Below are 14,181 nucleotides of genomic sequence, written 5' to 3' on the forward strand. Positions count from 1 at the left end.
TTCCCAGATATATTTTTCCAGAATGTATTATTTTCAATTCTGAATTTTCATTTCTGGAATGAAGGGCATTTTCGGAAATAAAAATTATGTTGGGTGCAGGTTAAATATGATTTGGGTGTAGGAAGAATTTGCCAATTTTTTTTAGTGATGTGGGGGCTGCAGAGAGTAAAAAATATGGGCAGCAGATTGGGCCAACTTTTTCAAGAAAATTACAAAATAGTGACGTTGGGTGTATAAATTAAAGAGGGGCTGCAGAGAGTAAAAATTATAGGCAGCAGATTGGGCCAACTTTTTCAAGAAAACTACAAATAGTGACGGGGGGTGTATAAGTTATATAGGGGCTGCGGAGTGGAAAACATATGGCCAGAAGATTGGGCCAACTTTTTCAAGAAAGCTACAAATAGTGAGGTGTGGGGTGTATAAATTACATAGGGGATGCAGAGAGTAAAAATATGGGCAGCAGATTGGGCCAACTTTCTCAAGAAAATTAAAAAGTGACGTAGAGGTGTATAAATTAAATAGGGCTGCATAGAATAAAAATGATGGACAGCATAGACTAAAAGTGATGGGCAGCATCATGGACCCATGTTTTTCATATTAATATGTTCAAAGTAGTGATGTGGGAGGTCTATAAAATAAATAGTGGCTGTATAGTGTAAAAGTGAACTAGTGGGAGTAGAAATCAAATTGGCCCCAGTTTCAAATAACTAAAATATTTTAAAAATTGTGATAAATAAAAAATGAATTAAGAGAGTAAATTTATTTAATTTTTATACGTATACGTTAAATGAAATTACGATCTATGAATTACGATGTTTATACATCAACGTTAAATGAAGTCATGATGTATGTATTATGATGTATGAGTTACGATGTTTATATGTATGTGTTAAATGAAATTACGATGTTTATACATATGTGTTAAGTAATTTAGCTCGAACCTGATTGTATCCTATTCGTCTAGGATTTACAAATACAAAATTCTTACACTGCCATGATAATTAATTTCGATGTATGAATTATTGTACTATATTCAGTTCAAACATTATTGTATCCTATTCATCTAGGATTTACAAATACAAGATTTTTACACTAGCACGATAATTAATTACATGAATATGCAGTGCATTGGACATTGGTATCCACATGATTCATGTATTAGATCGTCTGTAGGGTAAAAGTATACCATTAAGTGTTGATAATTTCATCATCAACATGCAAAACAATGGATCGAGATTGGAGTATGAAATGCTTGATTCTTTAAGAAGATTGAGACAACCCTTCATAGATGGTGTTCATGATTTTGTTTCTAAGGCAATGAATCAAGTTTCATTCATACATACCACAGGGACGAGTAAGAAGTCCGTGTGTGAAATATTTTTATGAGAAAACTCTCAAACCTTCTCATGTCAGGAGTCATCTGCTTCAACATGGATTTTAACCCAACTATAGGGTATGGATTTATCATGGAGAAGCAAGGACAAATGAGGTTAACTTAAACATTGCATCCACTAGTTATGATAACATTAGGCGTGATGATGACTTTGGGTCATTAGCCGAAATGGTGAACAATGCATACATGCAAGAAAGTGATATAAGAACTCATTATGTCAATGTTATCGAGGATATGGAAGAACAACCTAACGCTAAAGCACAAAAGTTTTAGGACATGTTAGCATCTGCTCATCAACCCATTTGTGAAGGAGCAACTTAGTTTAAATTGTCAATAACCATAAGGCTTTTGGGCGCTAGAACCAATTCGTACACAACTGAAAAATGTTTAAATTATTTCATTGATATGTTACTTAATGTGGCTGCAATAGAGAATTGCATACCCAAAACTTATTATGAAGCAAAAAAAGTTGGCTCTACTCTCGGCTTGAAGGCTGTCAAGATTGATTGTTGTAAGGATGGATGCATGTTGTATTATAAGGACGACATCAAATTAAATGAGTGCAAATTTTGTGATTTTCACAGGTACTTGCCTCCAAAGGGTCAGAACAAAACATACAAAAGAGTGCCGATAAAAAGAATGTTTTATTTGCCTATCATGCCACGATTATAAAGACTATATATGTCAATGGACTCAACAAGCCAAATGTGATGGCATTATGAAAAAAGAACTAATGATGATGTTTTGCGACATCCATCTAATGGGAAAGCTTGGAAACACTTTGATAGTGTATATCCCGAATTTGCAGCTGAACCCCATAATGTAAGGTTGGGATTGTGTTATGATGGATTCACTCCATATATCCAAGCTTCAACATCCTCATATTCTTGTTTGTCGATATTTGTCACTCCTTATAACCTACCCCTTGAAATGTGTATGGCGAAGTCATACATGTTTCTAAGTTGTCTCATACCTGGTCCTACTAACCCAAAAAAAAAATAGATGTATATTTGCAACCACTTATTGATGACCTCCAAAAGTTGTAGAGTGAGGGTATTTTCACTTATGACATATCATCAAAAGAAAATTTCATCATGCGAGCTTGTTTGATGTGGATAATTAATGATTTTCCAGCATATGCAATGTTGTCTAGGTGGGCGACTAAAGGGAAATTAGCTTGTCCTTATTGTATGGAGCACACAAAAGCATTCACCCTAAAGCATGGAGGTAAAAGTTCTTGGTTTAACTGTCATTGAAGATTTTTGCCAACCAATCATCCTTTCAGGAGGAGTCAGAGGAGATTTCTTAAAAATAGAGCTGAAATGGATGTTGCACCTTATTTCTTAAACGGAAATGAATTATGGGAGATTCTTTGTGACTTCTCAAAAGTGACAAAGGTCCATTTGAATCTTTATCTGGGTATGGATAATATCATAATTGGAACAAAAGGGCAATATTTTGGAATCTGCCATATTGGAAGGACAATTTGTTAAGGCACAACCTTGATATTTTGCACATAGAAAAAAACTTTCTTGATAATGTCTTCAACACTGTAATAAACATTAAGAACAAAACGAAAGATAATCAAAAGGTGAGAATGGATGTTGTTGAATTGTGTCCATGGAGACTTGGAGTTGGTTCAATTACAAAATGGAAAGTTAGCAAAGTCAAAGGACAACTACACATTCTCAAAGAAAGATGCTAAGTCAATTTACAAATGGATCACAGAGTTGAAGATGTTAGATGGTTATGCCTCTAACATTGCAAACAAAGACAAGGGAAGTATGTATGGCATGAAAAGTCATGACTGTCACGTATTTCTGGAGTGTTTACTCCCAATATGTTTTCGGTTATTGCCAGAATTTGTATGGAGTTCCCTTGCTGACTTAAGTCAATTCTTTAAAGACTTATGTGTTGAACACGGGCTTTGATGTCTCAAAATCAAAGAAGATTGCTTAAAGACTTTGTTGCTTGTTGTGTGTATGTGTTTTGTGTAGTTTGAATTTGTTAATCCACTCATAGTTATGATCCAAGGTTGTTTGATTCAAATTCTTTTCAAAAAAGATGTTTTCTAAAGAAAGTGGAAAATCAACTTGTTGAAATTTCGATTCAACCGGTTGTTTTACACTTAGAGGTTTTTGAAAAGGATTTGAAACAGCTTGACTTTGGTTGACTTTGCTGTCAAACCAATTCAATCGGTTGTTTCAAAAATTCAACCTATTGATTTTTGAATTTCTTAACATAATTATGTTAAGTTAGTTTGATTTGTTTTAAAACTGATTTGACTCTTTCATTAAATGTTTTTAACAACTTGTTTAAGGCCTACATTTCTAACATTATGTTATAATAGATTGAGGATAAATGATCTTGTCAGAATGAAAGAAAACATACCAATCATCTTATGTAAGTTAGAACGAATATTTCCACCAACTTTCTTTGATTCAATGGAACACCTTGTCATTCATCATCCTATGGAAGCAAAACTAGGTGGTCTTTTTCAGTATCGTTGGATGTATCCCTTTGAAAGGTAAACATTATGTTAATTATTTTAATGTTTAAGAAGGTGTGCAACTTATAATAATTACTAGTTTGCTTTAAGATGATGGGAGATGCAAAGAAATTGGTGGGTAATTTGGCATGAGTAGAAGGATCAATATGTGCATTCTATCTACATCGAGAGATAACATGTTTTTTTTCTCTCATTATTTCAAACGTGTCAACTTGTTGTCAAATAGAAATTTGAGAAATGATCCTTGAACATTTACAAATGAGGAAGACCCATACACATTGACAATTTTGAAAAATGTGAACACCCAAGTGGTTCTATCAAGGACTATTGGTTCAATGATAAAGAACATCGTTCTGCCCATGTTCATGTCCTCATCACTTGCGATGAGGTCAAACCATTTCTTGAGTAAGTTTCATTCTACATAATTTTAATTAAATCATTGTAGGTTGTGTAATTCGCTAACTAATTTGATTAATATTCAAAGATTGTTCTTACAAGTGTACTCAATCAATGACGAAGATGCTTTGATAGTCATACATGCTAATTTTCCTGAATGGTTCGAGAGCTACATAAGTGTAACCTAAAACCATATGTGCTTTTTATTAAATTGCAATTTCATAAATAAATGTAATATTTTCTTATCACTAAAACCCAGGTTCATGATGAAAGGAATGTAATCAACTCAAACTTGAAGGGACTTTCTTGGGGACCTAATTCAAAGACAACATCATGGAACATGTACTTCGTTAATGGATATAAGTTTCATACAAAGGCATGGGCTGATGGTAAGAAAACAACAAATAGTGGGTTGTATGTTAAAGGTGTCACTGGCAAAGGAGAATATGGCTTTTACGGTACAATTCATTATATATATGAATTGGAGTATGCTGCTCTCAATAAGAATATTCCTCTATTATACTGTGAATGGGTTGATCCTACAATTAATGTTAGGACTAGATTTCATTCACAATATAATGCAGTTGAAATCAAGTTAAGTGGAAGATATGGACTCTATGATCCATTCATTCTTCCACAGAAGGTCAGACAAGTTTATTATGTCACTTATCCAAACATATGTAAAAACCTTTGTGGATGGTTTGTTCCAATTAAAACAAAACCCCGAGGACATGTTCAAGTCCACATGCAAGCCCACCAAAGGGTAGATTTGGGCCAACCATAGAGTTATGGCCAAGAGGATTCAAGAAGACGTTCTTTTACATGTTCAAATGCCATAAACTCTAGTGTAGAGTAGACTTTAATTTCTTGTCAAAATTAGCATAGGAACTTTATTTGTAATTTTCTTAGAATTAATTTTGGCACCTAAAACACCAACCTAGGTAAACTTAGAATTTCTAAAAAAACCTCTAAATTTACCAAGGCCGGTCTAGAAAGCCCATGGAGGGGGTGAGCATAAAAACTAGACACACCCCTCCCCATGTGCTCATTTGTGCACCCATGTGCCATGTGCACCCATGTGCTTCACATTTACATTTCATTTGGCTAGCATTAGGGTTGCATTATGGTCCTCCTTAGCCTATAAAAGGAGGAGCCTACACCTTGTATTTTCAAGTTTATTGTGAGTAAAGTTATGCTGCCCATTTGTGCTCAACTTTGCTTCTCCCTAGAATCCTAGGCTCTAAACTTCAATTCCTTCATCTTTTCCCTTGAGCTGGCCAAACCACTCAATACCCATACCTATCATGCACCTACAAGATCAACACCACTCTTAGGAGGATCTTGCTCACTCTCATACATTGCTTCCGCCCCATACTCTACATTGATTCAAGAAGAACTTCATGAAAATGTCATCATTTGGTATCATGAGCTTTGGTTCTTCAAGATGAGTAGCTCCTTGTCTTTTCAATTTTAGTTCTTCTTTATTTCATATTGTCATTTACTTTCCTTACTTGTCTTGCTGTTTTTTACATTTTAATTTGTTCTTGGTGTGCTTTGTGGAAGATCCAACCGAAGCACTCTTGTTCATTTGATCTTGAACAAGTTCTTGTGCACTTTGTGATAGGATTCCATACACCTTTGTGTTGCTATTTTCTTTTAGGCTTTGAGTCTTTATTGCTTTCATTATTTTGGTTCATATTATGCTTTGAGTCTTTAATTTTCTGAATCTATACATGTTTTGTCAAGTCATGTTCATCCATATTGTCAACAATTCATAGTAGTCCTTTTATTTGGCTTAATTGTTTCTTGATTTTGGGTCTCTTTATTTGCTTGAATCTGCTGTTCTTTGCTCCTTTGGTGCCTTTGAATTTTTAGTTTGAGTTCATATTGTGTTTAGATCATACACAATTCTATTTCACAAATTTCCATTGTGTCTAAACTTTGGTATCTTGCTGTTTTTGTTTCCAGTTTTCAGATTCCCCTGTTTTCACCTTCTCTGTTTTGGCTGTTTTAACCCAGAAAAATATTTCCACTCATAGGAAAATTTTGATTCTCTGGAAAATGCAAGTTTAAAGTGTTATAGAAAGGACAAAAAAAGAATTAGGTCAAAAGAAGCAACAGAAAAAAAATGATAAATCTTTTAAAATCAGAGTGCAAATCTGAAGCGCTCCAGCTGGCCTAACCGAACACCAAATTTGAAAAATTTATTAAAAAAAAATGGTGCATCCGTTTTGAGTGATTCCAAAGCCAGATTTTAGATAAGATCCTGAATATCTTGCATAACAAATTTCAGAGCCAAATTCTAAAAATACAGCTCAGCATAAATCGGGGAACAAACACGTTTTCTGGCCCACAACATTTTCCAGTGGTGCTGTTTTTTTATTTGGTCATCTAATCTAGTGCTTTTCTTTAGGAATTCTTTTGTGTGCCAACCTTTAATTGAGTACCTTTATTTGTTTGCTTTACTTAATTGACTCTCTTTCTAGTTGTCACAATCTAAATCCTTTTGGTGGTACTGTTTTATTCAATTAAATTTGTTTCTTGCTTTTGTTCTTTGACCTCTAATTTGGGTGCTGGAATTTAATTCTTCTTTGGTGCTTATGTGAATGGGAACTTGATTTGGTTAAGGTTTAGCCCTTTGCTAGGTGCTGGAAATTGGAGGATTAAAGGCCATCATTCTAAGGAGAAGACAAGGCCAAAGCCGAAACAAGCATTCTTGAGAAAACACTACAAACACTTGGAAGATCAACAAGCAAAGACAACAAGGAAGTGCACTAACCAAAAGAGGATCAACAAAGGGAGTTCTCTTATTTCCTTTGCAACTTGGTTTATTGTTAATTACCTTGTTAATTACGTTTAGACGGTGAGTGTGTCTTCAAGGGCTCAAAGTGTCCAAGAAGCCTCACCTAGGGCCGAATAGTATAGCATTCTTGATTAGTAATTGTTACTTGTTTGTAATTGCCTTTTCTTTTGCTTAGTTAGTGACGCTTTGCATGGTTATTTTGTTAAGTTTGTGTTAAACCGACTAGCTTTGTTGATTAGTAGATTGCATTGTTTTCTTTCATTGAAAATTTGATTTCTCAACTTAATTGTGTTCTAAGTGGTTTACTAAGAGAAAGTTTTGTGTGAAGACATTGAGGGATAGTTTTTGGCTAAGGCAAAGGCTTGGTATTTAAGTAGTCCTTTGTGACTCACCTCCCTTACCTGGAAAACTACCTTCTTTGACTTTCCTAAGTTTTCTCAAGGTAAAATACTTGTATACACAAAGCTTTAGCCATGTCTTCTTCTTCTCATTCTACAAAGTCTATTGGAAGTGAATTAAAATCTTTAAAAACTCTTTTGAAAGAAGTTTCACAAACTGTGCAATCAATTGCTTATAGACAATTGGAGAGTGAGACTAAACTTAATGTTTTGACTAAAGCAAAGGATGAGAAGTCTCACATTCTAAAAAAATTACCTTCTCATGCATATATCTCTAAAGATCATGATTCTTTTGGGGAGGGAAGCATTAGAGTAAATGATTATTATCAAGCACCCCCTAGAAGACATAGAAGAGATAGAAAAGAACAAGAAAACCCAAGAGGGGTTAGGGTAGACCAACCCCATTTCCATGGAAAAGAAAATATAGAAGCATGCGTAGATTGGGAAATGAGGGTAGAAAAATTGTTTGCTTCCCATAAAGAAAGAAAGGAAAGAAAAACACAAAAGAAGAGAGGGGAAGTCGAAAGGGAAGCTAAAGAAAAAGAAGAAAAAGAAAAGCATGAGAAGACCCTTGAAGAACAAAAGGCGTGGGAGAAGAGTGTTCCTTCCCACAAGGTCATTCAACAAGACCAAAGATTTAAAAATACCTTTGAAAATATGTGTCTTGTTGAACAACCTCAAAGCCTTACCTTTTGTAAAGGAACACTTGCAAGCCTAAGTGAAAAAGAAGAGTCTTTAAAATAAGCTTGCATAGATAAAAATGAAATAGATTATTTCTCATATGTGCTAGGATATCACCAAGTGAATGTCAAGTTTTTTATAAGCATCTACAAAAACAATTTTTTATGTGAAGTAGTGCCTAAAGAAACTTGTCATGTCTTATTGAGACAACCATTGCAAAGTGTACAAATCCTTATAAACAATGGTTGTCACAACGAGACTATCCTTACACATAAGAGAAAAAGTCTTCATGAAGGAGAACTCATGGGACAAATTAGAGTTGATAAAACTCTAGAGCTTTTAAAAGGAAAACTTTTGTCCCCCATGAGAAAAGAAGTTCAAAGACATTACCTTAGGTACAATTCTTGTTTTCAAACTACGCCCAAGGCAATGTCTCATAAACTCTATACTCCTTCACCTTTTGCAAATGATCCTTGGGAAGATATAAATTTCATATTAAAACTCCCTAGGACAACAAAAGGTTGTGATTCAATCTTCATGGTTATGGATAAACTCTTCTCTAGAGAAGTGATACATCTTCATGGCTTATCTTCAAGCATAGTGTTGAATAGAGTTCCAAATTACGCAAACCATGATTTGAGGATTTCCTTTGGAAAACTTGCAACTAAATTGCACACTTTAAATTCTTATCATCCTCAAACGCATGGTCAAAATATATTTGAAAATCTAGCTCTTTCTACTATGCCTAGAATAATCATGAAGTGCACACACAACTCTAGAGGTGAGCAAACATACCATAAAGTAGTTCACAAAACTACTTATATTTCTACTTTTAAAGTTATGTGTGGGTTCAATCATCTTTCTCCTTTTAAGTTGTTACCATCTTCTATAGGATTTATGCCTAAAGACAAAGTAACCACAAATGAACATTTTAAAATACATAAGATGATTAGAGACCACACACAACCATTAAAAGAGAAACTTTGTCCAAGGTTGCCAAAACCAAAAGAAAAACAAAAATGGCAACCTAGTAAAATTAATTTGCAAACTAACACTTATGCCTTATTTGATTATTTCTATAGGTGGACGTTTGATCCAGGAGGACAAGCTTTGGCGAAGCAAAAGGTTGCTATCCGAGATCAAGTCTGTAGATCTGAGGATAGATCTTCTCAAGAAGGAGGAGATGATGGACACCATCCAGCCACATCCATTCCCCTAGCCATGAAGAAGAAGAAGCAATGGATTTGAGGACAAATCCTTTTCAAGAGGGAGGGGATGATGGAAGTGGCCCAAGCACAAGCCCACATGCAACCCACCAAAGGGTAGATTTGGGCCAACCATAGAGTTATGGCCAAGAGGATCCAAGAAGACGTTCTTTTACATGTTCAAATGCCATAAACTCTAGTGTAGAGTAGACTTTAATTTCTTGTCAAAATTAGCATAGGAACTTTATTTGTAATTTTCTTAGAATTAATTTTGGCACCTAAAACACCAACCTAGGTAAACTTAGAGTTTCTAAAAAAACCTCTAAATTTACCAAGGCCAGTCTAGAAAGCCCATGGAGGGGGTGAGCATAAAAACTAGACACACCCCTCCCCATGTGCTCATTTGTGCACCCATGTGCTTCACATTTACATTTCATTTGGCTAGCATTAGGGTTGCATTATGGTCCTCCTTAGCCTATAAAAGGAGGAGCCTACACCTTGTATTTTCAAGTTTATTGTGAGTAAAGTTATGCTGCCCATTTGTGCTCAACTTTGCTTCTCCCTAGAATCCTAGGCTCTAAACTTCAATTCCTTCATCTTTTCCCTTGAGCTGGCCGAACCACTCAATACCCATACCTATCATGCACCTACAAGATCAACACCACTCTTAGGAGGATCTTGCTCACTCTCATACATTGCTTTCGCCCCATACTCTACATTGATTCAAGAAGAACTTCATGAAAATGCCATCATATAGCATCAACGATGAATTGCCGTATCAAGCTGATGAGACGTTTAATGTGTTACTAGTTACAAGAATTGAACATTTACAATGTTTAGCTTACACATCTAATGTCGAAGTAGTTGATGACGATGAAGACATTGAAGCACATAATGATGACAATGATGAAGATGTTGACCTCTTAAATGAAGATTATTCGGAACATCACATAGACAATGATGATTCAGAGTTTGATAACAATGATGACTAACGTATATTACCTTTTAATAAACTATAAACTAACATAACATCATTACATAATTATACTGATATTATGAACGAATAATTTTTCATGAAAAATGGTTAGGACTAGAGGGAGGGATGGTAAGATTGTTAGGCGTGGCGAGTCGAGACGTGCACGGTCAGCTAGTTATAGACCTAGGAAGCATCCCTTATTATGGTATTTACCAACGTCTGATGTTGGTAGTCCATATATTTCATCCCATTCCTCGAGACCATCTTCTAGCCTTTGTTCCTCCACCCCCTCGTTCTCTAGCTATGGACTATTTCTGTATGCTTATCCACACCGCACTATATCACCTTATCACACACAAATTTCATCATCCTCACACCCTCCTAGTATTCCAATACCACCAGAGCCATCATTCTTTGTCCTGACTTACCATCAGAGTGTTTTTGTACCACTCCACTAGACTTGGAGTTTTCCACTCCAGCCTACCCCTGATACATTTGTTCAGGCCACTCCTTATCCCATTGTCCACACTACATCTTCTCCCTTTGTCCCGACTACTGTTTCCTATATGCAAGGCCTATCTGACCATGTTGACCATGCCACCGTTGCTGCTTCAGTGCACAACCTCCCCCCGAGGATGTCTAGTGTGACCCTACTGGTAGGGTCATCATCCGACTTCTTGGTAAAGGGTAAGTCATCCTAAGTTTATATTTATTTTTATCTTCGTATTACAATTGTCTGTAATTTGATTTGTTTGTATTGTAATTGGATGCCAAATCATTATTCTAGTGAGACCATTAAACATTACATTCGGTCTCAATTTAGAGGTCCATATCATCATTATGATGTCATGACTAAGGAGGACAAACTAAAATGGTGGACTGACTTTCAGGTAATTTTAATTTTGAATTACAATTTCATACAAATCAACCAAAATGGGAAAATTGAAATGAACTATTTTCTTATTTTTAACAGAGTAGAGTCACTTGGGCACCTCAGGATGAGTGGAAGATTGAAAAGGTCTATGAGTCTAAAGTCAGAAAATGACTTTGTGACATGTTGACCAAAGTCAAGGCAAAAGGTGTCCGACGTACTTGGATAGGGAAGCAGGCATGGGTTGAGCTTTTGAACTATTGGGATAACAAAAGTTCAAAGGTAAATCAACTCAAGATAAAGTGAATACGGCTTCAGCTCGTGGTGGAGCACTATACTCCACAGATCAAAAACCACATACAGATATTGTAGTGACCTTGGTAAGTACTCGTTACTGTCTTACATGAAATTCATTTTACATTTGCAACATAAACTGTTTCTAATTGTACAACATTATTAGGAACGTCAATATGGTCATCCCCCAGAACCTGATGAACTATTTATGGCCACCCACACAAACAAGAAGGATGATTTGGTGATATTCGTGCTTGTGAAACTTATGTAAGTTATTGTTCTAAGTTTTTTTAAAATTTTATTTTAATTTCCTAACATTTTCATCTCCTAATGGCCTATGTAGGAAAACTATCATGAGCGCTTGAGGGCCCTTCAAGAAAATAGTTCTCAGGACTCTAGCACTAATTTCCATCAACTTGATCCAACAACAAAGCTTCGGCGCAAGGTTTCTTCAGGTTTGTGCTCGCGCGCCCATTGTCGAAATCTATTGTTCGAAATCATCATAGGTTGTAGTTGTTTCTTTTATAAATTAACTTCTGATTCTTGTTCATTATTTGTGCAATGCACACTCCATACAAAATTACAAGTTTGATGTGATTTTGCTTTGTAGAGTGAACCGAGTTCTAAGTTTACCGATACATATCTTGCCTCAAATTCAAGGCCGACACGTTATTACCTACAGGTTCCCGGATTCTACTCCCGTGATTTGTTTGTATACTGTTTTCTAATTTAATCCTTTTGTAATCACTGTTTCTCATTTTTTTTTTCTTTAGTAAGTATTTCTAGTGAAATTATAAGGACATTGCGATTAGATATATCTATTGATTGAGATGAGGTTATCTGGAGAAAATTTTGTTGGACTCACTTTTACTCTCGAAAAAAATTGCTTTACACGGGTTATGTTGGGTTGCAAATTCTGTTTTGGGTTATGTTGTTTTTTTATGTTTTGGGTTGAAGATTTGAAGAATAATGATGAGAGAGGAGAGAGAGAGAGAGCAGGGGTGTGTGTGGGGGTCCGCACTGAGTCAAGCAAACAAAAGGAAACTTTCTTAAATCTACCATCACAGAATAACGAACGAACAACTCATCTATATTTATAGGGAGGATGAGACATCATCAAAGATGCTAGTAGTTCACTTATGAGCCAACTTCGCTAAAAATCCATACTGTTTTTATCAGTTTTCCCATAAAGGCATGTTCTTATATCAAACCATCATAAATTGCCTTCAATATAAAAGTGCATACCACCCAATGCTCACGTAGGATCCCAATAATATTTTTCCATAGGATAGGAATTTAGCTCTCTTACTCTTCCATTGCAAGAATTAGTGGCTTAATGTTTGTTTATGTGCTATATTAGATAAGGCTGAGAGAAAGGAATATAAGGCCTATAAATTCAATTTAGTCAAAGTAAAATACTAATGTTGAATCAAGTGTGTTCAAGCTTTGAAGAATCTAAATCCTTTGAGTTTGATGGAAGGCTGGATGTGCTTGTTGTTGCTGAGGTGCTTTAGAATAGGATCTGGGGTAGAGTATATTTGTAATCCACTCTTTGTTGAATCTAAAGCTTAAGTGTTTTCAAATCTTTTAAGATTAAAGTGTTTTTCAAACTAAGTGAAAAACAACCTGTTGTTTTATCGAAACAACCGATTGTTTTATACTTAGGTGTTTTTGAAAAAGTTTGAAAACTGTTTTGGATGGTTGACTTGTTGTCAAACCCAAACAACTGATTGATTCACTATTTCAACCGATTGTTTGTTTGGAATCCTAACAGAAAACAGTTTTGTTTGTTAAAAGAGCTTTAATTGATTTCATAACTGAATACGCTCCTGTTTTAAATGCTTTGACCAAGATTTGAATACAATAAATAGTTTATTAATGTTTAATAACAAACAACAAGACAGAAAAACAAATTTGAATTTTTCAAAGAGTTTTGAAGCATTTGAGTTTGAACTTGAGCTTTGGTTATTCAAGAGAAAAGTGGAATAGGATTACTCTGTATTGATTTCAGTTGATTCTGTAACAGTGTAATTCATTCTGTGATTTGTGTACATTTTGGTGTTGTAAATCCAAGAAGAGTTGTGTGCTATTGAGGTTGTCAAGATCAACATTCTTGGTGGTGTATATGCTTAGCCAAAGGAAGTGTGTGTCTTGAGGGGATCAAGGTCACTTCTTTGGTGGTGTGTGTATGTAAGCTGGATTTGATTACCTAGTGGATTCCCCAGTGATTTCTGGGAAACTGGATGTAGCTCTTGGGTTAAGAGTGAACCGATATAAACTCTTTGTGCAATTCTCTCTTCCTTAAACTCTTTAATTTCAATTGTTGTTATATTATTGGTATAAACAACCGATTGTTTTTCTGTTGCTTTTTCTGTTTTGAGCTTTGTTCTTGCCAAACTGAATTCCTAAATTTGGTTTCTTGCAAAGAATTTCATTCTATCCAAAAAAGTTTGCGAAAACCCTTTTTAAACCATTCACCCCCTCCCCCCCCCCCCCCCCCCCCCCTCTAGTTTAAAGTCATACATTCTAACAACTAACACTTAGATGAAAGGCTCAAAGTGACTAATATTGAAGTAGGATATGAAAATGATAACTAACTACTATAACACTATAACTGATGATAATTGTCTTGTATTCTCTCTTGAATTGAATTGA

General features: G+C 35.3%; 1 pseudogene; it reads left to right on the forward strand.

The window, feature by feature from the left end:
* Positions 1 to 1,222: 1,222 nt before the first annotated feature.
* LOC150029604 (uncharacterized) lies at positions 1,223 to 4,311 on the forward strand (annotated as a pseudogene).
* The last annotated feature ends 9,870 nt before the right edge of the window (positions 4,312 to 14,181 follow it).

This window comes from Phaseolus vulgaris, chromosome 1 (genome assembly GCF_051622355.1).
Source record: "Phaseolus vulgaris cultivar YP4 chromosome 1, ASM5162235v1, whole genome shotgun sequence".
Classification (NCBI taxonomy): Eukaryota; Viridiplantae; Streptophyta; class Magnoliopsida; order Fabales; family Fabaceae; genus Phaseolus; species Phaseolus vulgaris.